This window comes from Tursiops truncatus, chromosome 9 (assembly GCF_011762595.2).
Source record: "Tursiops truncatus isolate mTurTru1 chromosome 9, mTurTru1.mat.Y, whole genome shotgun sequence".
Taxonomy (NCBI): Eukaryota; Metazoa; Chordata; class Mammalia; order Artiodactyla; family Delphinidae; genus Tursiops; species Tursiops truncatus.
Genome location: NC_047042.1, coordinates 15,275,231 through 15,300,198, shown reverse-complemented (window position 1 = coordinate 15,300,198; position 24,968 = coordinate 15,275,231). Strand labels below are relative to the sequence as shown.

The following is a 24,968-nucleotide window of genomic DNA, read 5'->3' as shown; positions in this document are numbered from 1 at the left end:
ATTTCTCATACAAAACTTGTACTCAATAAACAGAAAACAGTTACTACTGACATCCAAGAAAACTTTTTACACTAAAATAATTGTGGATCATGTCTAATTTAGAGTCTTAGGGATTATATCAATCCATTTCTAATGCAGAAAAGCAAAAATTAAGCTAGAGGACAGGGTGAGAGGGAGCCCTGTGTAGCTCTACCTTCCCATCTTCTGAATCAGACCAGAATTTGCCGCTGCTCAATCTCGGCTTCTATCTGCACCTACGCACTCACCTACTAAACAGGGAGTTGAAGAAAAAGGGAAGGAGAAGGGGAAAGGCAGGCCTTAGAGACAGGTCTCTTACTTTATCACAAGGTCCGCTTCCCAGGTGATTTCCTTCAGATTACAAAACAGAAACAAAGTTCCAATTTTTAAAAATGGAAAGTAGGGAACTGCTCTAAAGGTGAAGTCTGAGAAATGGAAATTTAATTCTGAATATGAGCCTCGATCGTTATATATTCAGAAACATTTGTCAAGTCACCGAAACAAGCTCTGGCTTGACTTATCTTCTTGTAAATGGAGATTTCTATAAATATCACCGAAAAGATGTAAGGATCAGAAACACTTTATTAAAACCTCCAGCAGAAAAGGCCACGCAGGATATTAATATTCTCCATGGGCGCTACCTTACCTACTTGTCAAGTAAACAACACATGGCAACATGGCAGCCACTTAATAGTAGATAACAGCATTCTGGAATGCCTTGGCAGGCTAGTCACTCTAGAAACATTATGTCATATGTCAAAGATAAGAAGCCGGCATTTACAAACTGTTATTCTTGTGAAATGGTATGAGCCATTCAGGCTGGAGATGCATGGCAGGGGTCAAGATCTCAATGGCCTGAGTTGGGGGGATGGGGAGAAGAAAGAGCTGGAGAGAGAATTATCCTAAACCGCTGGCAGAAATCACCCCGAGGTCTCAGCACAGTACAGTTTATATACCCCACTCTTGCAAATGTCCGGTGTGGGTGGGCAAGAGGCTCTGTTCTAGGCTGACAGAGGCTCCACCATTTTGTGAGGCTGCCATCTCAATACGTGGCTTCCAGAGTCCCCGTGTTCTCCTGCTCTTAACTGCCGCCACCCAGAGGTGACGTCACATCTTTTGCTCACCACCCATGGACCGGAGGGAGTCAATGACTCCAACCACAAGGGATTCTGGGAAATATCCAGTGCCTGTGAATATCTCTGGGGCACCACTATCTCTGCCACAGAGGGCATGCTTGGTTCACAGTAAATCTGAAGGTGCCTTTCTGGAAAGAGTTTCAGAAGTCACATGCTACAGGAGGGCCATTGCACTGTTTCCTCTCAGTGATCAGCCAGGGGGCGGGATGATGGTGGTGCGCAAGGGCTGTGTGGGCGCTGGCTGGCTGCAACCATCTCCTCTGCCTTCCGTTCAGCTGCATGTCTGAACCACTCTTTCCCGTAACTTGGGTTTCCCCCAGACATGGGCCCGGGCATGGGGGCGAGCAGGCAGAATGCCCAGATTGATCAAATCCAAAGGCTGTCCCTCCTGCCATGTCACAAATGACTATAATCTTCACAGTAACATTTCCAGATGCATTTTGCTAAGGTATCCAGGCTCTGTATAATCACAACGGGACTGAAAATGAGAAATGGAGTCTGACATGACATGAAGAATTGTGTTTTCCACTTGGTATCAGTGCTGGGGAAGGTGTATTATCATAAACTAAATAGCTGGAAATCCTTCATTCCAGCTAGAGGCTATTTTATATAAAGAACAAATCCCAGTCACTCGCTGATATGCATTTTCTACTACAAAGGATTTACCAGCCAAACAGGGGAGTAATTCATATTTAATTCCTGGAACATTTAATTTTCTTTAAACAGGCTACGTGAAAATCTGCATTTATAAAAAAAATCAGGAAGTGATCCTTTGCTTCGAAGAGAATTTGTCAGATTTACTTCAAAGAGCATATCCTCCTCCTGGCATTTAGAATAGAATTCAGTCTCCAGGAAGTTAAATATTAGCTCCTCAGAAGTCCTCAGGAGTCCATATTCTCCATAGAAGCAAAGCACACAAAAGCGTGAATGTTAGAAACACTGTTCTCTGCAATGTGAGATTCAATCAAGCCAACAGTCAAAGCTCTAGAATATTCTGTTTGTGTGCCTTCTCAGGAACCACCTTTTCTATAAAAAGGTCATATTCTATCACTACCTAAAGGGACTTCATAGAAGAAATATGGAATTTCATTGCTATGGTGTGGAAGAAATAACAACTCAAAGAGCGGGTTAGAAGCATCAACCAGAGGAAAGCATTCTTGGTCCAAGTTTCCAGCTCCCTGGAAGAATCAGAAGAGAAAAGCCTCTGGTTTTCATCAAAGTTGGTTAATAGGAACATTAAACCTAGAATTACAGCCTCTTTGCAGCTCTTCAGTTGAGTAATTCATGAACAAAATTTTTGTGGGTCAACTGAGTTCCTAAAGACAAATATTTGTGGCTTTCCAGAAAGAGAGTTGGGAAGTAAGAAGAAAAAGTGAGACAGGAGGACGAAGACATAGCAATGAAAGAAGAAATGCTGCAGCTGTGAGAAATTTCCAAGTTACATTATTATTATCATCACTTTTTTGCTTGGAAATTGTGGTAATTCATAAAGAAGGTGGTCAGAAAAATACCTATGAAAAATAAAAGTTTTAAGCACATGTAAGGAATGATAACTATTTTAAGGAAAACACTTACACAGAAGCCCCTCTTCAAGGGCTCATGCTTTGACTACCTCTAAGGTCTCTTTCAGCCCTACTCGGAATTACGAGAGCTGCACCTGCTATAATGTAAGTGGAATCTAATAAAGTAGCCACCAGCAGTACAGCCATTGAGATACCACAGCAGAAGGAAAAAAGAAAAACAGGGAAAAAAGAGAGCTAAGCGTCAGATTCCACAAGGCTGCTGGTTATTGGATCTGATAAAGGTAGGCAAGGCAGGAATGCAGAAATGAGTAATCTCTCAAAGGGCAGTAGGACGGAAGCAGGTAAGGTACGTCTGTGCCCAGTGCTTTCTCAGAGAGGAGTGGGCTTGGGGGCCCTTGGCTGACGCTGGGCAGTGGCTTCTGGGTCTGGGCGTCACTGGCTGTATCCCTGTGTCCAGGGGAGCCAAGCTGAACATCTTTTGGAGAAAGGAATTCAAAAGGCTGGCAGAGCGGCCGACAGACTGTAGGAGTGAAAGGGCTGGGTAAAGGATGCAATCAGGAAAGAGGTAACAGACAGGATACCAAGGGAGACCACCAAGAATAAGGCTGGAGACCAAGGGACCCCAGAGACATTCCCAGAGCAGAAGAGAATAGCTGGATATGGCTTTCACTGGGTATTGGGTGTGAGTGTAGGGGCTACCCAGTCATGGGCAGAAGAAACTTAAAAGTCCTTTCTCTCCCTGCCGGCTCAGCGGGCTCAGGATTAAGTTGGTAAACATCGGCCCCCCCACCTTGCCCAACCTCACTAGGCCAAGGGCAGCACCTTAAATATGTCCAATTAGCCTGTCTGAGGAACGCTTTCAAAGTTTAGGTTTTTGTCTACTTCAAGAATTTCTGAAAAGGGTGTTCTAGGCCTTTGCTGGAGTACAAAACTTTAATTGTTGGCCTCCAACGTCCTGCTAAGTTTTGTAGAGGAAAAAAAGATTTTGTTTTTGTTTTCAGAAGGCCTAACTACCCTTCTAGAAATTGCTCCAGCAGATCTGTCAGTACTCAATAGCAGCTCCGGGGTAACTTCTGAGTTTTATCCAAGTTGGTTATAAGCGCAGGATATATATATTCGCATTTTTTTCTCTGTCCCTACATTTACCTAGTTCAAAAGACCTAGTTCTTATGTACAGACTTGGCAAACTGGATTAAGCTGTCAGACAGACAAATAAGAACCAGAAAACAATAGCCAAGTTTGAAAGGTGTATTTTTGGTTTCCATTGAGAGGGAGGGTTTGAATGGAGACAAGTGATCCTGTATGCATTGCTGAGTATGCTAAAGGGTGGGGGAAGAGGGGAACGGGGAGTGATTGTCTAATGGGCACAGAGGTTCAGTTGTGCAAGATGAAAAAAGTTCTGGAGATGGGTGGTGATAATGGTTGCATAACAACGTGAATGCACTTAATTCCACTGAACTGTACATTTACTAGTGGTTAAGATGGTACCTTCTATCTTATGTCTGTTTTAATACAATTTAAGAAAAAAGAAAAAAAATTCATTGCATACCTATTAAGTTTCAGATACTCTGGGCGGGGGACAATTGAAAAGCAAATTCGACATAATTCATGTCGCTGATGTGCTCAGATCTGGGCTTGGGAGAGGGAAGTGTGCTTTAGGAGAACGTAACCAAATGTAAAACAACGTGGTATGTTCTTCACTAGCAGCAGGAAGCAGGATGCAACCAATTCTGCTCAAGAGGGAAGAAGAAAGACTTCAGTATGAAGAGCTGAACTCTGCCTTGGAAGAATAACAAGAATGCTCCAGGCAGAGAAGGGAACCCTCTACACTGTTGGTGGGAATGTAAGCTGGTATAGCCACTATGGAAAACAGTATGGAGGTTCCTCAAAAAACTAAAAATAGAGCTTGTATATGATCCTGCAATCCCACTCCTGGGCATATATCTGGAAAAGACAGAAACTCTAATTCAGAAAAAATACATGCACCTCTATATTCGTAGCAGCACTATTCACAATAGCAAAGACACGGAAACAACCAAATGTCCACTGACAGATGAATGGATAAAGAAGATGTGGTATATATATATATATATATATATATATATATATATATACACACAATGGAATACTACTCAGCCATAAAGAAAAGAATGAAATAATGCCATTTGCAGCAACATGGATGGACCCAGAAATGATCATACTAAGTGAAGTAAGTCAGAAAGAGAAAGACAAATATCATACGATATCACTTACATGCGGAATGTAAAACGTGACACAAATGAACTTATTCATGAAACAGAAACAGACCCAGAGACATGGAGAACAGACTTGTGGTTGCCAAGGAGGAGGTGGATGGGGTAGGGATGGATTGCAAGTTTGGGATTAGTAGATGCAAACTATTATATACAGAATGGATAAACAAGGTCCTACCGTACATCACAGGGGACTATGTTCAGTGTCCTGTAATGAACCATTAACGGTAAAGAATATGAAATATATATATATGTATAACTGAATCACTCTGCTGTACACCAGAAATGAACACAACATTGTAAATAAAATAAAATAAATTCAATAAAATAAATGTTTAAAAAAAGAGTGCCATCTTCTCATGCAAAGAATAAAATGTGCAGGAAATTTTAGAGGATTCAATTAAGTTTAACTCAATAATCTGAGAATCAGTTATGTCCAGCTCAATGGCTGCCTGACGCTGGGGTGGTCAGAGGAGATGGATGGCAAACGGGCAGGAAGGAGCCTTTTGAGGGCTGTGCTCAGCAGAATGGAAAATATAAGGCTTCTGGGGCCAAGTTATAATTATTTAAAATGACAACAGTATACCTGGCCTCTTGATCCCTATCATCAGCCCAACCACTAAGGCATAAAACTAACAAACAGAGATGGCCAAGGCACGGTTGTGGCATCCAGATGGTTCTTTTTTTTTTTTTAATTTTTGGCCAAGTTGCGCGGGAAACTTAGTTCCGCGACCAGGGATTGAACCCGAGCCCCCTGCAGGGGAAGCGCAGAGTCTTAACCACTGGACTGCCAGGGAAGTCCCCAGATGATTCCTGATACTTTATAAAGGAATGAAATTCAATAATTTTAATACAAATAAGAGAAGAGCTTTGTGACCTTGGATTAGATTTCTTAGATATGATACTAAAAGTACAATCCATAAAAGGAAAAAACATGATAGATAAAAAATGACAGATTGAACATTATCAAAATTAAAAACACGTGTGTTCCAGAAGACACCGATAAGGAAATGCGAAAAGAAGCCACAGACTAGGAGAAAAATATTTACAAATCATAAAGCTAATAAAGGACTTGTATCCACAACATATAGAAAAACTCTTACAACTCAAAAGTAAGACAAACAATAAAAAAAAATAGGCAAAAGATTTGGATAGATACTTTCCCAAAGAAAATGTACAAATGGCTAATAAACACATGAAAAGATGTTCAGTATAATTAGACACCAGCACACCCATTTGAATAGCTATTTTTAAAAAGACTGATCATATCAAGTGTTGGTGAGCATGTGGAGAAACTGGAATTCTCCTACGTTGCTATGAAAATGTAAAAAAGGTAACCACTTGGGAAGAGTTTGTCAATTTCTTAAAAGTTAAAATACACTTGTTATAAACCCGGCAATTCTACTCCTAGATATTTACGTAAGAGTAATGAAAACATATGTCCTCAAAAAGACTTGTATGCAAAGGTCCCAGCAGCATTTTTGATAATAAACAAAAATCGGAAATAATCCAAATGTCCATCAATGGGTGAAAAGATAAACAAAATGCGGGATAGTCATATAATGGAAAACTACTCTGCAGTAACAAAGAATGAACTACTGATGTGTGCAGCAACATGGGTAAAAGGTCAAAATTATGCTAAGTGAAAGAAACCAGACATAAAAGACTCTATGATTCCATTCATCTGATAAAACTATAAAATCAGAACTAGATTAGTGGCTGCTGGGGGTGGGAAATGAGATCGACTGGAAACAGGCAGGAAGGAATTTTGGGGTGATGGTAGTGTTCTAAAACTAGATTTGAGTGAAGCTAACACAACGGTATAAACTTACTAAAACTCATCAAACTGCACTTAAAATGCGTAAATTTGGTGGTATGTAAACTCTACCTCAATAAAGCTATAAAAAAGAAAAATAACTTGAATACCCCGTGTTTTGCAAATCAAGACACACTTCAGAGGACACACTCATGGCTTTATTTCCCCTGGTACGTGCTCTCACATATAATACTCATTCTAGTTCCAGTATAAGTTAAATATATCTATTTCTTTTTAAAAATTTATCATCCTAGAGTTTTATTTTCCCAACTATAAGAAAGGACGTAATACTATTATTGTGTTTTTATATCATATAATGAATTGATTTCTTTTCCTTTTTTTAAAATTGAAGTATAGTTGATTTACCATATTGTGTTAGTTTCAGGTATACAGCAAAGTGATTCAGATATACACATTCTTTTTCAGATTCTTTTCCATTATAGGTTATTACAAGATATTGAATATAGTTCCTTGTGCTATACAGTAAATTCTTTATTGTTTCCTCACATCAGTCAGAATGGTCATAATTAAAAAGTCTACAAATAATGAATGCTGGAGAGGGTGTGGAGAAAAGGAAACTTTCCTACACTGTTGGTGGGAATATAAATTAGTGCAGCCACTATGGAAAACAGTATGGAAGTTCCTCAAAAAACTGAAAATAGAGTTGTCATATGATCCAGCAATCCCACTCCTGGGCATATATCCAGACAAAACTATAATTCAAAAAGATACATGCACCCCTATGTTCATAGCAGCACTGTTCACAATAGACAAGACATGGAAACAACCTAAATGTCCATCGACAGATGAATGGATAAAGAAGATGCCGTATATATATACAATAGAATATTACTCAGCCACAAAAAGAATAAAATAATGCCAGTTGCAGCAAAATGGATGGACTTAGAGACTGTCATTCTACATGAAAGAAGTCAGAAAGAGAAAGACAAATACCATAAGATACCACTTATATGTGGAATCTAAAATATGACACAAATGAACTTATTTACAAAACAGAAACAGACTCACAGACATAGAAAACAAACTCATGGTTACCAAAGGGGGAAGGGGAGAAGGAGGGATAAATTAGGAGTTTGGGATTAGCAGATACAAGCTACTACATATAAAAGAGATAAACCCCAATGTCCTACTGTAGAGCACAGGGAACTATATTCAGTATCTCATAATAAACTATAAGGGAAAAGAATCTGAAAAAAAAAAAAAAAAAAAACCGAGTGGGGAAAACTGATAAAGTGGAAAGAAGATGGGCTATGAGTCAGACCCTCCTTCAAATCCTGACTTTGCCACTTAGAAGCTATGTTGCATTGGTTATGGTAAATCAACTCTGTGCCTTAGTTTCCTCCCTGTAAAATGAGGTCAATTTACCTGGCTCCAGGGCTGGAGAGAGGATACGTGAGATGAATGTGGTATTTTCACAGCAACACACGCAGAGCTTAACACACCCTGAGTAAAAGGGGACTTCGTCAACGTGACAAGGCCTGTCACACACAGCCCGTGCGTCCCCTTCTAGCCCCCTTTCTTGCCCCTTGTTCTATCACAAGCTAACGAACAGACACACTGATCTCCATGCTTTGCCCTGACTGTTCCTTCTGGCTGGAACACTTTTCCCACTCTCTACTTGATACCTACCCTCCTCCTGGCCTAGATAACACCTCCTCTCCCCTGGACACTCAGTAAAGATGCCATCTTCTCGAACTGTGCTATCCCTAACCCTAAACCCTAACCTTAAACCCTAACCCCTAATCCTAAACCCTAATCCTAAACAGTAGCCACTGACCACATGAGGCTACTTCGATTTAAATTAATTAAAATGAGCTCCAATTAAAAAGTCAATTCCTCAGTCACACTAACTGCATTTCAAGTGACCCACAGCTACCTGTGGCTGCCTAGAGCAGAAGAGAACATTATCATCATCACAGACAGTTCTGTTGGACAGAGCAGCTCTAGAGGAAAACGTCTCTGCTAACCTTCTCCCAAAGAACCCATGCATACGTTTACAAGGGTATTCATGGCTTCATGTTTTTTTGTTTTTGTTTTTGCGGTATGTGGGCCTCTCACTGTTGTGGCCTCTCCCGTCGCGGAGCACAGGCTCCGGACGCGCAGGCTCAGCGGCCATGGCTCACGGGGCCCAGCCGCTCCGCGGCATGTGGGATCTTCCCGGACCGGGGCACGAACTCGTGTCCCCTGCATCGGCAGGCGGACTCCCAACCACTGCGCCACCAGGGAAGCCCCGGCTTCATGTTTTGATTGTCGATTACTTGTTTTTCTCTGTGAGCTTTCTGAACTACCACCCCATCAGTAACAGTTTGCTAAATGGGTTCGTTTTCTGGAGGGCCCAGACCCACAAGGAAGGAACTCCTGATATCCCTGCTTTCCGGAGTTAGTCCTGAACGGTTTTGCCTTGTTTTGCCCCCCTACTCCACTTCTCAATCCAGTTCTATCCTTCTTAATTCAGTTCCTGACCTCCTTGACTTCTGACCTCTTGCCTCTTCCCACGTGTGTCTTCCCAGATGGGCTCTGGCTTGCTTCCCTCCTTTGCCTCTCTGTTGTTCTTTTGTGGGATTACATTTCTTTCTGTCCCCTCTGGGTTCCTAACCCATACAGGCAAGCCCAGCTCTAGGCCATGTGGCCAGGATTTCTTGGCCTCCAAGAAAGAGAATTAAATGATATGGCTCCCGGGTACTTATCTGATGGCAGATAAGTACTCTGTATAAAATATCTCTGTATTCATAGTGCCTTAGGCAGTGTCTAGCCCATAGTATGTACCTTACAAATATTTGCAGAAGGAGTGAATGAGCTCTTCTTTTATCGGGGAATACACTCTTGGAGAGGAATGAGATCCAAGGGGAGAGATGCTGAGAAGGAAGGAGAGGCAGTGTGGAGAAGTTTACTGAGCCGCAGAGCATGACTCGCTTTCAATTCACAGACCACACCTCCAAGAAGCCGTATAAACTGCAGTTCAGAACCTGCCCTAGGATGGAGTGGGGAAAGGAGGAAGTTACCCCAGGCTCCACCCAAAGGTTCGCCCCCTGCGTTCTGGGTTGTGCGTTCCCAGGCATGGACACCTAGTGGGTCCTGCAGTGGTACTGACACAGGAACATTGGGTGGGAGATGAGACACAGCCTGGTGTCAAGTTGCTCAGAGGCCATGCAGAGCTGGAACAAGGGATGGAGAGGCTGAGAGGCTCTGAAGGGGAGCATGAAAGATGTCTGGCACGATGTGTATAAGTTAATCTTGCAAATGATCTAGCCATCACGGGCAGGACTTGGGCACCAGAGGATGACATCAGGGGAAGACTTACAATGTGGGGTGTTGTCACACTTGATTCCTCCTGGCAAGGTTCTTGGTCCATGGTAAGCATCAATTAAAAACTGACTGGTTGACAGCGTAGAGGCATCTGAGAGTCCAGTGGGGATGCTAGGTTCCCACAGGGTGAATGTGATGCAGGCAAAGTGGGTGTTGGGGTGTTAGCCCTTCAGCAGAGAAGGGCTGAAAACAAACCTGATCTACTTTATAATTTTGCCTGGAGCCAAGTCTCTTTGAAAGACTCCCCATGTCCTCTTTTGGGTTCTAAATCTCAGACTAAGAAAACCATTCTGGCATCCCTTCCAAAGTTTCATCTTGAATAAGATTTCCTATATCATTACAAAAACCACTTAAGGCCCAGCTAATGGTCATGGTACTAAGGATCAATAAACTTGGCTTCTCACCAGCTTTTCCTTGGAGCCCAAACACCGATGCCGCCTTTGCTTTCTGGGTTGATCACAACTGCCTACACTGAGTCTGCTGTTCTCTAAGTAGACACTGGCTGTAGCTCTCTTCTGCTCCGTATCTTGTCTACACGATAAATGCCATTGCTCTGATTTGCCCTATTCATTCACATTTTACTAACCAAGTCATTTTCAGTAAGTTTTGGTTTTTATCTTTGGGACTCATAGAGTTGAAAGGCCCAGGGGCGGGCGGGCTTGTTTGTTTGTTTATTTATTTATTCATGCCTCTCTTTCCAGGCAGAAGGACAAAGAAGACATTCCTGTGAGAGTTGGTATATTCACCCGTCTTCTGCAGGGCTCTGAAACCCTCTCAATGGCTCCTCAAATTTCAGCCCCAGCTGTTTGGGGTCTTCTTTCCCTGCAGGCCTGGAGCAGCTCTGCACAGGGGCACCTGGACAGCGGCCTCATCCTGTCCCTCATAAGGGACCCCTTGCTGCCTGCCTTGGGCATCTCCGGCTCAACAGTCCCAGGAGTCCACCCTGCATTCAGGACGCATGACCCAGCAGGGCCAGAGACTTAGTGCTGTGGGCCGCCCCCCTGAGCAATGGGAATCTCCAGCCAGTGAGTAAATGCATCCGCCTTTCATCCCCTGGCGGCCAGTTCTGACGGGCATCTTGTAAACCCCCTCACAGGTCCCTGGGGGGTCCAAGAGCCAATATAATCATGCATCCTTGTGTTGGCTTTTCCCATTTCTCTGCTTCACTTCCCCTCTTCTGCATTTCTACTCCCTGCGATGACATTTCCAAACAAACAAGTTCTGGTCTCTGACTCAGCTTCTAGGGGACCCTAGGCTAAGACAAGTGGGTGGTGGTCTTAGATTGGAGGTGCAAAGCCTCACACTCTAGATTCGTGCTCCAGGAGGACAATTGGCCCCTTGGGGTCCCTACCACCCCTACTCTAGGGCTCCTTTGTGTCTCTTATTCCAAAGGCCAACAGGGGAAACAGGAACACCTCTGCCCTGGGCACTGCTACGGCCCGCCTTGTTTCAGCGACCACATTATCCTCTTTATGCAGTGAGGAAACAGGTTCAGAGAGGCCAAACGACTCATCTGCGATCTCACAGTGAGAGTTCAAACTAGGATTTGAACCCAGTCCTGTGGGTCCAAAGCCCATAATCTTCCTATGGCAGCTCATAGTGGACAAGTTCTTATGACTACAAATCTTGGGCATCCTTTTTCTTCCCTGTTTATTCCCTGAAGATCTACAGGACAAGCTTTATGCAAGACACACATCTCTAGATGTGCAGCTTCGCTCTTTTGCTGCGTCACGTCTCCTGGAGACTCTGCATTGGCCTGTCCTCCGTCACCTCAGGGAGCACACGGCATCCCAGTGGCTTATTCTGACCCACACAGGGTGAAAATATTTCTGCTTCATTGCCTAGAACTGTTTTCCCTTTTCTCTTTCTCTGGGTCACATTCTTTCACCGTGAAGCCCCGTGGCTTAGCTCTCGATTCTCCTTTCTCTCACTGGAAACATAACTACGAACTCCCTTGGTGCAAATTCCTTCTCTAAGCCACAGCTGAAGACGCATTTCTCAGACATCTTCAGCTTCTCAAGCTTGGCTCCCAGCTTGACTTGGGGGCACACACTGGAAGGAAGGTGAACATAACACAGCCCATGGGGACCCCGAAACAACTCATCTTCCAAGGCGCTCAGGGCAATTGGCTCTTTTCTATGGCCCCCTCGGGGAGCACCTTGATGCCCTGGGGCAGCGACCCCCAAATTTCCTGACTCCAGACTCCAGGAGGAATAATCAAATCATATTATTGTGTTTGTTTGCCTCATTTCACTCTGTTTATTCAACATATTCACTGAAAAGAATTTCATGACTTTCTTTGCCTCTTTTTTTTTTTTTTTTTTGGTGGGAATGAGAATTGATGTCCTTTCTCCCCAAGTGTGAGGATGAGAATAACACTAACTCCAAAGGTGACAAAGAAAGAAATCCTCTGCGTGTGAACGACACAGCGGTCTGGCCCCTTTCCTAACAGGTGAAACTGGCCGTGGAGCCAATAGCAGTCCGTTGCCCTGACTCTGAGCTTCCCCAGCAGGCACCGCCCAGCTCCCGCTTCCTGCTAGCACCATCTGGCAGGTGCTGGCGTTTCCCAGCCATGCACCTCGCTGGGTAATTGCCTCAAATCATGGGGTGTTTCTCTGAATCCCTTACCCCCGCCACGAGCACAACTGTCACACGGAAACCACTTAGGACATGAGAAGCCATTCATCTCCACGAATGACTCACTCCGCAGAGCTGGGCTCACAGGCCTAGAGGATGACTTAATCAGAAACGCTCGTCTTCGTGTTGGGTGGATGCCATCCGCCAGGAACACATGTTAGGCAGCTGAAAGTGACCTGAGCCAGGCTTCATAGCAGCCTGGCAGCCTAAAGAGCTTCTGAACATTATTCACCTTACAATACACTCAGGCCTTCCCCTGTGCAGTCTGTCCACATTGCATCACGTGCTATTTCCAAAACATACCCTAATGTTACCACTAAGTTTAATGCTATGTCCGTGAAAATATAATATGGCCTAGCATCTTCTTTTCTACTTCCTGTGTAAAGTTCTCTTTTCATTTACCTAGGAAGATATATTTGATGCTGCATTATTTTATTTCTAATTACGCTGAAATTCTACACAAACTAAATTATGTGTTTTTTTTTTTGTTTTGGGGTTTTTTTTGGTTTTGTTTTGTTTAATTAAAAAGATCATGCACAACTAGGACTCTTGGGGAAATCACAATGAACTTCAGGTCACTAGCTCTCACCCAAACCAGAATTATTCTACCTTTACTTGAAATGGTCTTTCCAAAAATGGTCCAACCGTTGTACCAAACTGATGTTTCAGAGACATATCCATGCTCCATACTGAAGGATCCAGGGCTTCACTGTACCTGGCGCCAGTTGTTTAGACAGGAGCCACCTTTATTAGTCTCCTTGGCAACCCATTGCTTCTTACTGTCTCCAGAGTTAGGGCTAAAAATAAAGACCATTTCTCTGCTCCTGTAACAAACACACACAATTCTCTTTCCCTGGGTTGTCATGTTTAATCAGAAATCAGAGTCTGTTTCCAGTCTGATTCATTGGATTAAGCCCTCATTCAGCCTCTAGCTTTCTAATTCTAAGGGTCTTTAGGGAAAGAAAAAGTTATTCTCTGTCCCCAGGCAAGGCGTCGTGAAAAAGCAGTGATCTCAACACCTCTCCTCCCTCCAAAAGCAAACAGTGTAAGGAACAGTACCAGACAGGTAATGAATGTTGACCTTACATTTGCTCAAGAAGTGCTGAGATATCCAGGCTGGGAGCTCCATCAGGTGCTCCCAGGGGCCACCGTGGCACCTGTGTAACCTCCGACCACCGACAGCTCATCTCAGCCCCACCTCCTGAAAGATGCTCAGACCTGAATGGGCTGTAGCCAAGGCTCACCCAGGGCTCCAGGGGATTCAGCTGTGTATAGAAGGTAAACCTATGTGACAACGCTCAGGGCACACTCCCAACCGTCCCTTCCCTTATCATCTGTAGAACCCTGTTCCTTTCCCCAGTTCTCCTGGATCCTGCAGGAAACCTTGGAGCTTTGGGATATAGGCTAATGGAATAGCCCTGAACCTGGTGGAAGGTCTCACCAGTGCCCTCACCCTTGATGCAGTGGTGAGGGCAGGTCACCTTGTAGCTGGATCTCACTGTCCCTCCGTGAGACATGGATGATTCCACAGCACAGCTTGGTGGAGACCTAGCCCCAGTTTGACCTGTTTTAGCAACTAGGTGGAGTCCCCCTAATCTCTCCCGATCACCTCTTAGGAAACAGGTTCACATACGACCTCTGATTTACACTTTCCAAATTACACAGCAGAATTTGGCTTCCTTCCTGAAATTCCTCATGTTCAAAATGGTCAGGTTTTAAAACTGTTCCTTTTGTATAGTAATAGTCAACATTTACTTAATGCTATTTGCAGCAACATGGATGGACCTAGAGTTGATCATACTGAGTGAGGCAAGTCAGAAAGAGAAAGACAAATATCATATGACATCACTATAGGTAGAATCTAAAAATTGATACAAATGAAATAATTTACAAAACAGAAACAGACTCACAGACTTAGAAAACAAACTTATGGTGACCAAAGGGGAAAGGTAGAAGGGAGGGATAAATTAAGAGGTTGGGATTAACATATACACACTACTATATATAAAATAGATAAACAACACGGACCTACTGTATAGCACAGGAAACTATACTCAGTATTCTGTAATAACCTACAAGGGAAAATAATCTAAAAAAGAATACATATATTCTCTCTCTCTCTCTGTACATGCGTGTGTGTGTGTGTGTGTATGTGTGTGTGTGTATATATATATATATATATACACATACATATATGGAAACTGAATCACTGTGCTGTACACCTGAAACTAACACAACATGGTACTTGGCAACCACAAGTCTATTCTCTTATGTATAAGAAGTACCAGAGTGTTCTTTATAAAGTTTCCTCACATTGTTGTTTTCAATGGGGCTTAATGATTCTCAAACCAAAGGAACCATCATAAACGTTTACAGAGAGGGAGCAAATAGGTTTAGACTCCTAGGCCATCCTGAATCAATTGGCAATGGCCTCATGGTGGACTGTGGGAGGAGCCAGAGGCTGCAATCTGGCGTTACAAGGCCAGGACTGATCTGCCATGGCCGCCATTGGCATGGATGGGGGGAGGGGCAGCACAAGTTGGTCAACCTCATGTTGGCCAATCTCAACAAGGAAAAATCTCTTTAGCTGCTTGTGAAGAAGAAAATCATGAAGACTCCCGTATATTTTTTTAAATTTATTAATTTATTTATTTTAATTTTTTTGGCTGCTTTGCGTCTTTGTTGCTGCGTGCAGGCTTTCTCTAGTTGCGGCGAGCGGAGGCTACTCTTTGCTGCGGGGCGCAGGCTTCTCATTTGCGGTGTCTTCTTTGTTGGACTCTAGGTGTGAAGGCTTCAGTAGCTGCAGCACGCAGGCTCAGTAGTTGCGGCACTCGGGTCCTCTAGCGCCTGGGCTTCAGTAGTTGCGGCTCGTGGGCTCAGTAGTTGTGGCTCACGGGCTTAGGTGCTCCACGGCATGTGGGATCTTCCTGGACCAGGATCAAACCTGTGTCCCTCACATCGGCAGGTGGATTCTTAACCTCTACGCCACCAGGGAAGTCCCTGTATATTTTTTTAATTAATATCTCTCTTAGGTGAAGTCCTTTTATCTCTTTCATCATGTGTTATGCCAAAACACACAGAAATTGACCACTTGGGCCTTCACCTAGGGAATGGCATATAAAAATCCTGCAGTGTTCTTTATGGTGAAATAACAGGTCACAGAAAGGCTGCATGCTGGCTCCCCTATTCAGGATGGCGTGGCCTCAACTTAACCATTTGGGGTGAAGTATAAGACATTTCCTTCTAGTCTGGTAGGACCATTTCTTTTCTTTTTATTTTAAAAATTTATTTTATTGAAGTATAGTTGATTTACAATGTTGTGTTAATTTCTACTGTACAACAAAATGATTTGGTCATACATATGTATATTCTTTTTCATATTATTTTCCACTAGGTTTATTACAGGATATTGAATATAGTTCCCTGTGCTATACAGTAGGACCTTGTTGTTTATCCATCTTCTATATAATAATAGTATATATAATAATATATATATAATCGTTTGCATCTGCTAATCCCAAACTCCCTATCCTTCCCTCCCCCACGGCAACCACAAGTCATCCTCTATGTCTGTGAGTCTGTTTCTGTTTCATAGATAAGTTCATTTGTGTCACATTTTAGATCCCACATATAAGTGATATCATATGATATTTGTCTTTCTCTTTCTGACTTACTTCACTTAGTATGATCATCTCTAGGTCCATCCATGTTGCTGCAAATGGCATTATTTCATTCTTTTTTATGGCTGAGTAATATTCCATTTTATATATATACCACATCTTCTTTACCTATTCATCTGTCGATGGACATTTAGGTTGTCTCCATGTCTTGGCTATTGTGAATAATGCTGTTACGAACACAGGGGTGCATGTATCTTTTCGAATTATAGTTTGGGGTAGGTCCACTTCTTAAAGGTGTGTCCATGCTAGGGAGGTAGACACAAAGAAGTGCTGCTACCGTATCACTCATAGATGTAGACTTGGGTGTCGTGAAATGGTAAGGCTTGGGTATGATGGTTAAAATGAGCTGTTATACGATTATTATGATTATCCACCACCTCCAAAAGTAAGCCAGTCACTGCATGTGGTAAATTAGTCATTGCTCTACATAAATTTAGATAATGTTTTTCTTGAGAATCTGAGCCAAAAGAGAAAAATTGCAAATCATCAAGCAACCTCTTTGTCCCTGGGTGCACAAAGTCTTCATGAAAAGGCAACCTCCTTCACCCATTGAGAAATACCAATTATTGTCTGCAACTCACACCACCTTATATATTGAGAATTGATGTCCTGTCATCCCATGCATATTCATACACTACACTCCAGGCCGTGTTATCCCTAAACCCACCACCATCCCCTTGGGATCCCGTACAGAGAAAAAATTGGCGATCATCTTTATCTGTTTTTGAACAGACATTCCTGCCAATAAGTGCAAAGGATCTGAGATTTTCCCTCATTCACAAGCTAACAAGTTAGCCTGCTACAGTTTTGAGATGCCCATAAAGGACACGAGACTCCTGGGTCAAAGACCAAGACTTTATTAGGTTCAGCAATTGTAACAGCCAGAGTATCCAGGGTATCAGCATTTCTTGCCCTGGCTCCCAAGGTTCCAGTTACTACAGGGTGATATGTACGGGGCCAGGTGACACTTGTACACTCAGCAGATTCATTACAGGAGAGGAACTCTGAGCTTATGGAACCTGAAACTTTTATAATGGGCTGTAAGCGTGCCTGCTCTTTGCTTTAGAGGGAAACACTTTCTCTGCCTCTTCAGGGGGTTCATATACAAACATCACCAAAAAGAGAGTCTGGAACAAAGGGTAACCAGTGCCTCTGCTTCCAAGATGTGCAAGAAACCTGTGGAGAATTTTCTCCCAGCAATCCTTTAATTTTGCTGTGGCAGAGAGGCACACTGTGTAGCCACAGCAATTCTCTTCCAATTGGCAACCACATGCTTTCAGTCAAGGCTACTGGCCCTGGGGCCTGAGAATCCCACAGTTTCCAAAGAGAATGTAGATGTAAATAAGGACTTTTGATTACATTTGTTCGTATAAAGGTATTCTTTTTTTTTGCGGTACGCGGGCCTCTCACTGTTGTGGCCTCTTCCGTTGCGGATCACAGGCTCTGGACGCGCAGGCTCAGCGGCCATGGCTCACGGGCCTAGCCGCTCCGCGGCATGTGGGATCTTCCCGGACCGCGGCACAAACCCGTGTCCCCTGCATTGGCAGGCGGACTCTCAACCACTGCGCCACCAGGGAAGCCCAAAGGTATTCTTTAAATAACCATAAAAGGTTATTTAGGTCAAATACCATATGATATCAGTTATATGTGGAATCTAAAATATAATACAAATGAACTTACTTACAAAAACAGACTCACAGACATAGAAAACAAATTTACTGTTACCAAAAGGGAAAGGGGGTGGGGGAGGGAGAAATTAGGAGTCTGGGATTAGCAGACACAAAATACTGTATATAAAATAAACAATAAGGACCTACTGTATAGCACAGGGAACTAGATTCAATATCCTGTAATAAACCAATGGAAAAGAATATGAAAAAGAATATATATATATGTGTGTGTGTGTGCATATATATATAACTGAATCACTTTGCCCTACACCAGAAACTAACACAACATTGTAAAACAGTGTTCAATTAAATAAAAGGTTTTTTAATTATTGGGGGTTTCATTACAAATACTCTAAGTTTAACTACATTTTAATAAGTGTGACCACTAAACATATATCCTTAAAGGGAAACATTTTCATTTTTAATGCTTTATTATTTCAATTGGAACAATGCATTTAAAGTTTAACTTATTTGGGTTCTTTATATAAGTGACAGAAAGAGCCTTACATATAATCTCAGACAGAATGTGAATAAAGCTCATCAATGGGGAATACTAATTCCAGTCCAGTGGCCCTCTAGCTAGAAACTGTTAATTAAAAGCTTGAGAGTAAAATAGGAAAGAACCCATTTATTCACTATGAGATAAAGTTCGTTTCATCAATGGTATAACATTATTTTCCTTAGGGCAGTTATTATACAGAATCTACTGTAGCAAAAATATAACCTGGTTAGCCGGAAATCTGTACAGATCATTAAATTCCTGCTTATAGTTGCCCCCAGTCGTGTGGAATAAATTAGTGCACATCAAAATTTTTTAAAAATTGAAACTGTATATAGCCACTTTCACATTAATAATTTGAAGAAGTAAAATTAATTTACACTACATTTCTCCACTTTTTAAATTAGGAGTTTTTTTCCATTTACTTTTTGAACTACTAAAGTATAAACACAACAGCCTTTCCATAAAAGATAAGGGGATGATATTGTCTTCAAAAAAGTGCTTTTGCATGAATAAAAAAAGAAGCACATTAGTCTTTGTAGAATCACCATGAGTGGAATGTAAAATGGCACTAAAAATAAATGCTAGCAGAAAGCCATGAGTTTCCCCAAAGACATGGAAAGAAGCAGTGGACTGCTGTGGCTAAATCCACTGCTTCTTCTCCTGTCTTCGGGGAAACTCATGTCTTTCTGCTAGCATTTATTTTTAGTGCCATTTTAGCCACAGCAATCAGAGAAGAAAAAGAAATAAAAGGAATCCAAATCGGAAAAGAAGAAGTAAAGCTGTCACTGTTTGCAGATGACGATGATACTATACATAGAGGATCCTAAAGATGCTACCAGAAAACTACTAGAGCTAATCAATGAATTTGGTAAAGTAGCAGAATACAAAATTAATGCACAGAAATCTCTGGCATTCCTATACACTAATGATGAAAAATCTGAAAGTGAAATTAAGAAAACACTCCCATTTACCACTGCAACAAAAAGAATAAAATGTCTAGGAATAAACCTACCTAAGGAGACAAAAGACCTGTATGCAGAAAATTATAAGACACTGATGAAAGAAATTAAAGATGATACAAATAGATGGAGAGATACACCATGTTCTTGGATTGGAAGAATCAACATTGTGAAAATGACTCTACTACCCAAAGTAATCTACAGATTCAATGCAATCCCTATCAAACTACCACTGGCATTTTTCACAGAACTAGAACAAAAAATTTCACAATTTGTATGGAAACACAAAACACCCTGAATAGCCAAAGCAATCTTGAGAACGAAAAATGGAGCCAGAGGAATCAGGCTCCCTGACTTCAGACTATACTACAAAGCTACAGTAATCAAGACAGTATGGTACTGGCACAAAAACAGAAATATAGATCAATGGAACAGGATAGAAAGCCCAGAGATAAACCCACACACATATGGTCACCTTATCTTTGATAAAGGAGGCAAGAATATACAGTGGAGAAAAGACAGCCTCTTCAATAAGTGGTGCTGAGAAAACTGGACAGGTACACGCAAAAGTATGAAATTAGAACACTCCCTAACATCATACACAAAAATAAACTCAAAATGGATTAAAGACCTAAATGTAAGGCCAGACACTAGAAAACTCTTAGAGGAAAACATAGGCAGAACACTCTATGACATAAATCACAGCAAGATCCTTTTTGACCTACCTCCTAGAGAAATAGAAATAAAAACAAAAATAAACAAATGGGACCTAAAGAAACTTAAAAGCTTTTGCACAGCAAAGGAAATCATAAACAAGACCAAAAGACAACCCTCAGAATAGGAGAAAATATTTGCAAATGAAGCAACTGACAAAGGATTAATCTCCAAGATTTACAAGCAGCTCATGCAGCTCAATATCAAAACAACAAACAACTCAATCCAAAAATGGGCAGAAGACCTAAATAGACATTTCTCCAAAGAAGATATACAGATTGCCAACAAACAGATGAAAGAATGCTCAACATCATTAATCATTAGAGAAATGCATATCAAAACTACAATGAGATATTATCTCACACCAGTCAGAATGACCATCATCAAAAAATCTAGAAACAATAAATGCTGGAGAGGGTGTGGTGAAAAGGGAACCCTCTTGCACTGTTGGTGGGAATGTAAATTGATACAGCCACTATGGAGAACAGTATGGAGGTTCCTTAAAAAACTAAAAATAGAACTACCATATGATCCAGCAATCCCACTACTGGGCATATACCCTGAGAAAATCATAATTCAAAAAGAGTCATGTACCAAAATGTTCACTGCAGCTCTATTTACAATAGCCAGGACATGGAAGCAACCTAAGTGTCCATCAACAGATGAATGGATGAAGAAGATGTGGCACATATATACAATGGAGTACTACTCGCCATAAAAAGAAACGAAATTGAGATATTTGTGGTGAGGTGGATGGACCTAGAGTCTGTCATACAGAGTGAAGTAAGTCAGAAAGAGAAAAACAAATACCGTATTTTAACACATATATATGGAATCTAATAAGAAAAAAAAAGGTCATGAAGAACCTAGGAGTAAGACGGGAATAAAGACACAGACCTACTAGAGAATGGACTTGAGGATATGGGGAGGGGGAAAGGTAAGCTGTGACAAAGTGAGAGAGTGGCCTGGACATATATACACTACCAAACGTAAAATAGATAGCTAGTGGGAAGCATCCGCATAGCACAGGGAGGTCAGCCTGGTGGTTTGTGACCACCTAGAGGGGTGGGATAGGAAGGGTGGGATGGAGGGAGACGCAAGAGGGAAGAGATATGGGAACATATGTATAACTGATTCACTTTGTTATAAAGCAGAAACTAACACACCGCTGTAAAGCAGTTATACTCCAATAAAGATGTTAAAAAATAAATAAAAATTACATCACAGAAAAAATAAAAAAATAATAATAATTAAAAAAAAAGAAGCAGTGGATTTTGTAAGTGGGGATCCTGACAAGGGGCTGGTCTGTTTATCTATTTAAATTTTATTGAAGTAGCGTTGATCTACAATGTTGTGTTAATTCCTGATGTACAGCAGAGTGATTCAGTTATACACATTTATATTCTTTTTCATATTCTTTTCCATTATGGTTTATCACAGGATACTGAGTGTAGTTCCCTGTGCTAGTTCCCTGTGCTGTACAGTAGGACCTGTTGTTTATCCATCCTATATACACTAGTTTGCACCTGCTAATCCCAAACTCCCAGTCCTTCCCTCCCAATCACCTGTCCCCCTTTTATTTGTGTTTATTTATAAGTGGGGCTTGTTTATCTGTGTGCAGTGCTCTGCAAAGACTATCCAAAAAATTTGTGAGTAAGCAAGGGTAAGAATCGAACGTTGGGCTTGTCAGTAGCCCATAAACCAACACTGCAATCATGCAGAGATGGCTGAAATTGCCTCAGTGGGAGAAAAAAACACAAGTCCAGGAAGTGTTCCATGTCTCTGAAAGGGTCCAAAAGAGGCACTTGCCTGTGGGTGATGGTGGACTAGAATTCCCACCATCTCCCTGCTTATTTTAGAGTAAAAAATAATAAGAGGGGCAAAGAGGAAATGCAATGAGTAAGTCCTTCATTTTTAAAACATATAACCACGTTAGCTATGAGACTGTCCTGAGCATATGAGTAAATTTAGCAAAAATTGGGGTGGCAGGGGGAACCTGCCTGGTGAATGCAGACATATGGGATCCAGTTCATAATCACTCATTCAGTATCTGAAACAGTCTAGAGGCATCTTCTTTTACTACACTTTTTTTTTTTTCGGCTGCACCACACATCTTTGGGGATCTTAGTTTCCCGAACGGGGCTTGAACCCAGGCCCTCAGCAGTGAAAGTGCGGCATCTTAACCATTGGACTGTTGGGAAATTCCCTACTACACTTCTTTTTTTTTTTTTTTTGCGGTACGCGGGCCTCTCACTGTTGTGGCCTCTCCCGTCGCGGAGCATAGGCTCCGGACGCGCAGGCTCAGCGGCCATGGCTCACGGGGCCCAGCCGCTCCACGGCATGTGGGATCTTCCCAGACAGGGGCACGAACCCACGTCTCCTGCATCGGCAGGCGGACTCTCAACCACTGCGCCACCAGGGAAGCCCCCCTACTACACTTCTTAAATACACTTTGTGCCAGGAACTGCTCTATTGCTTTACAAATATTAACTTACTTTAATCCTCCTAATGACCCTATGAAGTACTGTTATTATCCCCATTTACAGATGAGGAAACTAAGGCACACAGTATAAGCAACTTGCCCAATGTCACACAGCCAGTCAGTGGAAAAACCAGGACTTGAACTCAGGTAGTTTGGCTTCAGAGCAGGGCTCTGAAGGACGAGGGTGAGGTAAGGCACTGGCCTTAGGTACAAAATTTCAGGGTGCGCCAAAAAACTCAGTAATCAAGATAAATCATATCTTAAAGCAGTAGTTGAAAAACTAATTAATGCAAAACACCCATTTGAAGAAATATCAGAAGTTTAAATAAAGACAAGACAGTATTACTGATTTGCTCCTTTTTGCTTCAGCCTCCAATATGGCCCGGCCATGGCTTTGCTTTAGAGTCTGTGTTTATAACGACTATGGTCTACAACCTCCTTCTGAAACATCTCTCTTTTCTTCACAGCTCTGATTTCGGTTTGTAATTCAGTTTGTAATTGAACAAATGTAGTGTGCTTATTTTGCTAATGTCCCTCTGCCCTTTAGAAGGCAGTAAACTCTCTGAGAGCAGGGGCTTGTCTGTCTTGGGTCACTGTTTTATTCCAGACAGGCTGAAGGAGGGAGCTGATGGGGAGGGTAGGAGTGTGTGATGGGGGAGGTGGTCTGAATGTCATTAAGAAGGATGGACATGCCTCCTACAGGTTATACACTCGAACATGACACAGTTACGTATCTGAAAGGATAATGAATGCAAAGCTAGACAAAAGTGTAATGAGTAATAATACACTTCATTAGGTAAATAATCAAAGGCCTATATGCCCAAATCATAAAAGAAATTGAGCGAAAGATAAAAGAAACTGGGCTGAAAGCAAATTCGAATTTGTACCAAAATTGAAAATAGGACCCTGATGCTATTTCATCCCATAGCTACAAGATCCAGCCTTTATCACCACAGCACTTTAGGATTAGGAAAGAATAAATAAAATTTTGTAGCCATATAAAAGGCTTTGAATGTGCTAGAAATCTTAGCAAGCTTTCCCAGCATAGCAATCAACCACACTCTACTTGCTGCATTCTCTGACTTTACAACTGAAAGAGACATTGGTTCTTCACTCTGTGTTTGTCAGGATTCAAAACGTTTTAGCAGACACAGCCTCTCTTATTTTCACAACGTATCATGAGCTTGGCAAATAACAGTCTTCCCTATTTTGTAAATCTTCATTATTCCCATTTTGGAAGGAGACGATTTGGTGGTTACTTGAGGGACTGTCATATGGGAAAAGGCAGCAAGATAAGAAGAGCGACACTTTGACACTCAAAAATAATTCAACAGGAAAACCAACCATTTTCCTTTCTGGTACGTTCTAGATTCTGAGGTTAGAACTGGACTTCAGGCCCTGACATGAGAAAACTATCTGGTGATGCTCTTGTTTGGTCCTTAGTCAGAAAAGCCCAAGCACCCCCTTTCCAAAGCCCTATTTATACAGAGGTTGGCACCTTAATAATTCACAGGTAGGCAACAGGTTAAATATCAGGGTTTCACAGTTAAATCTTAAATTTAAAATTGCCATTTATTCCGAATTTCTGACATTGAGGTTTTAAATAGCCAAGTTAGCATTTTAACAGGCATATTTTTAAGATGATATGAGCATCTCTGAACACACAAGCAATAACTATACTAGTTCAAGACAGTTATCTCCACCCATGCCCAGACACTACTCACAACAGCCAGAAGGGGAAGTAAGGCAAGTGTCCATCGATGGATGAATGGATAAACAACATGGGTATATATATACATACCATGGAGAATTATTCAGTCTTCAAAAGGAAGGAAAAAAATAAAAAGAAAGGAAATCCTGACAGACGCTACAAAGTGGATGCATCTTGAAGACATTCTGCTAAGTGAAGTACACCAGTCACGAAAGGACAAATGCTGCGCGATTCCACTCACGTGAGGTACTGAGAGGAGTCAAATTCTTAGAGACAGAAAGTAGAATGGTGGTTTCTAGGAGCTGGAGAGAGTGGGGAATGGGGAGTTAAGTGTTTGATGGGCACAGAGTCTCAGCTGGGAAAGCTGCAAAAGTTCTGGTGATGGATGGTGACGGTGACTGTACCACAATGTGAAGGTACTTATGCCACAAAACTATACACTTAAAAATGGTTAAAATGGTAAATGTAATGCTATGTCTACTTTACCACAAAAAGATGAAGCAATTGGCAGTAAGAATTTTTTTAAGTTACTCTTTCAAAG

At 41.9% G+C, this 24,968-nt stretch overlaps 1 protein-coding gene across 4 annotated transcripts in view; it reads right to left on the bottom strand.

Annotated features, from left to right (window-relative positions):
* NRCAM (neuronal cell adhesion molecule) overlaps window positions 1-24,968 on the bottom strand; it is a 323,257-nt gene that overhangs the window by 104,566 nt on the left and 193,723 nt on the right. The window lies entirely within an intron of this gene.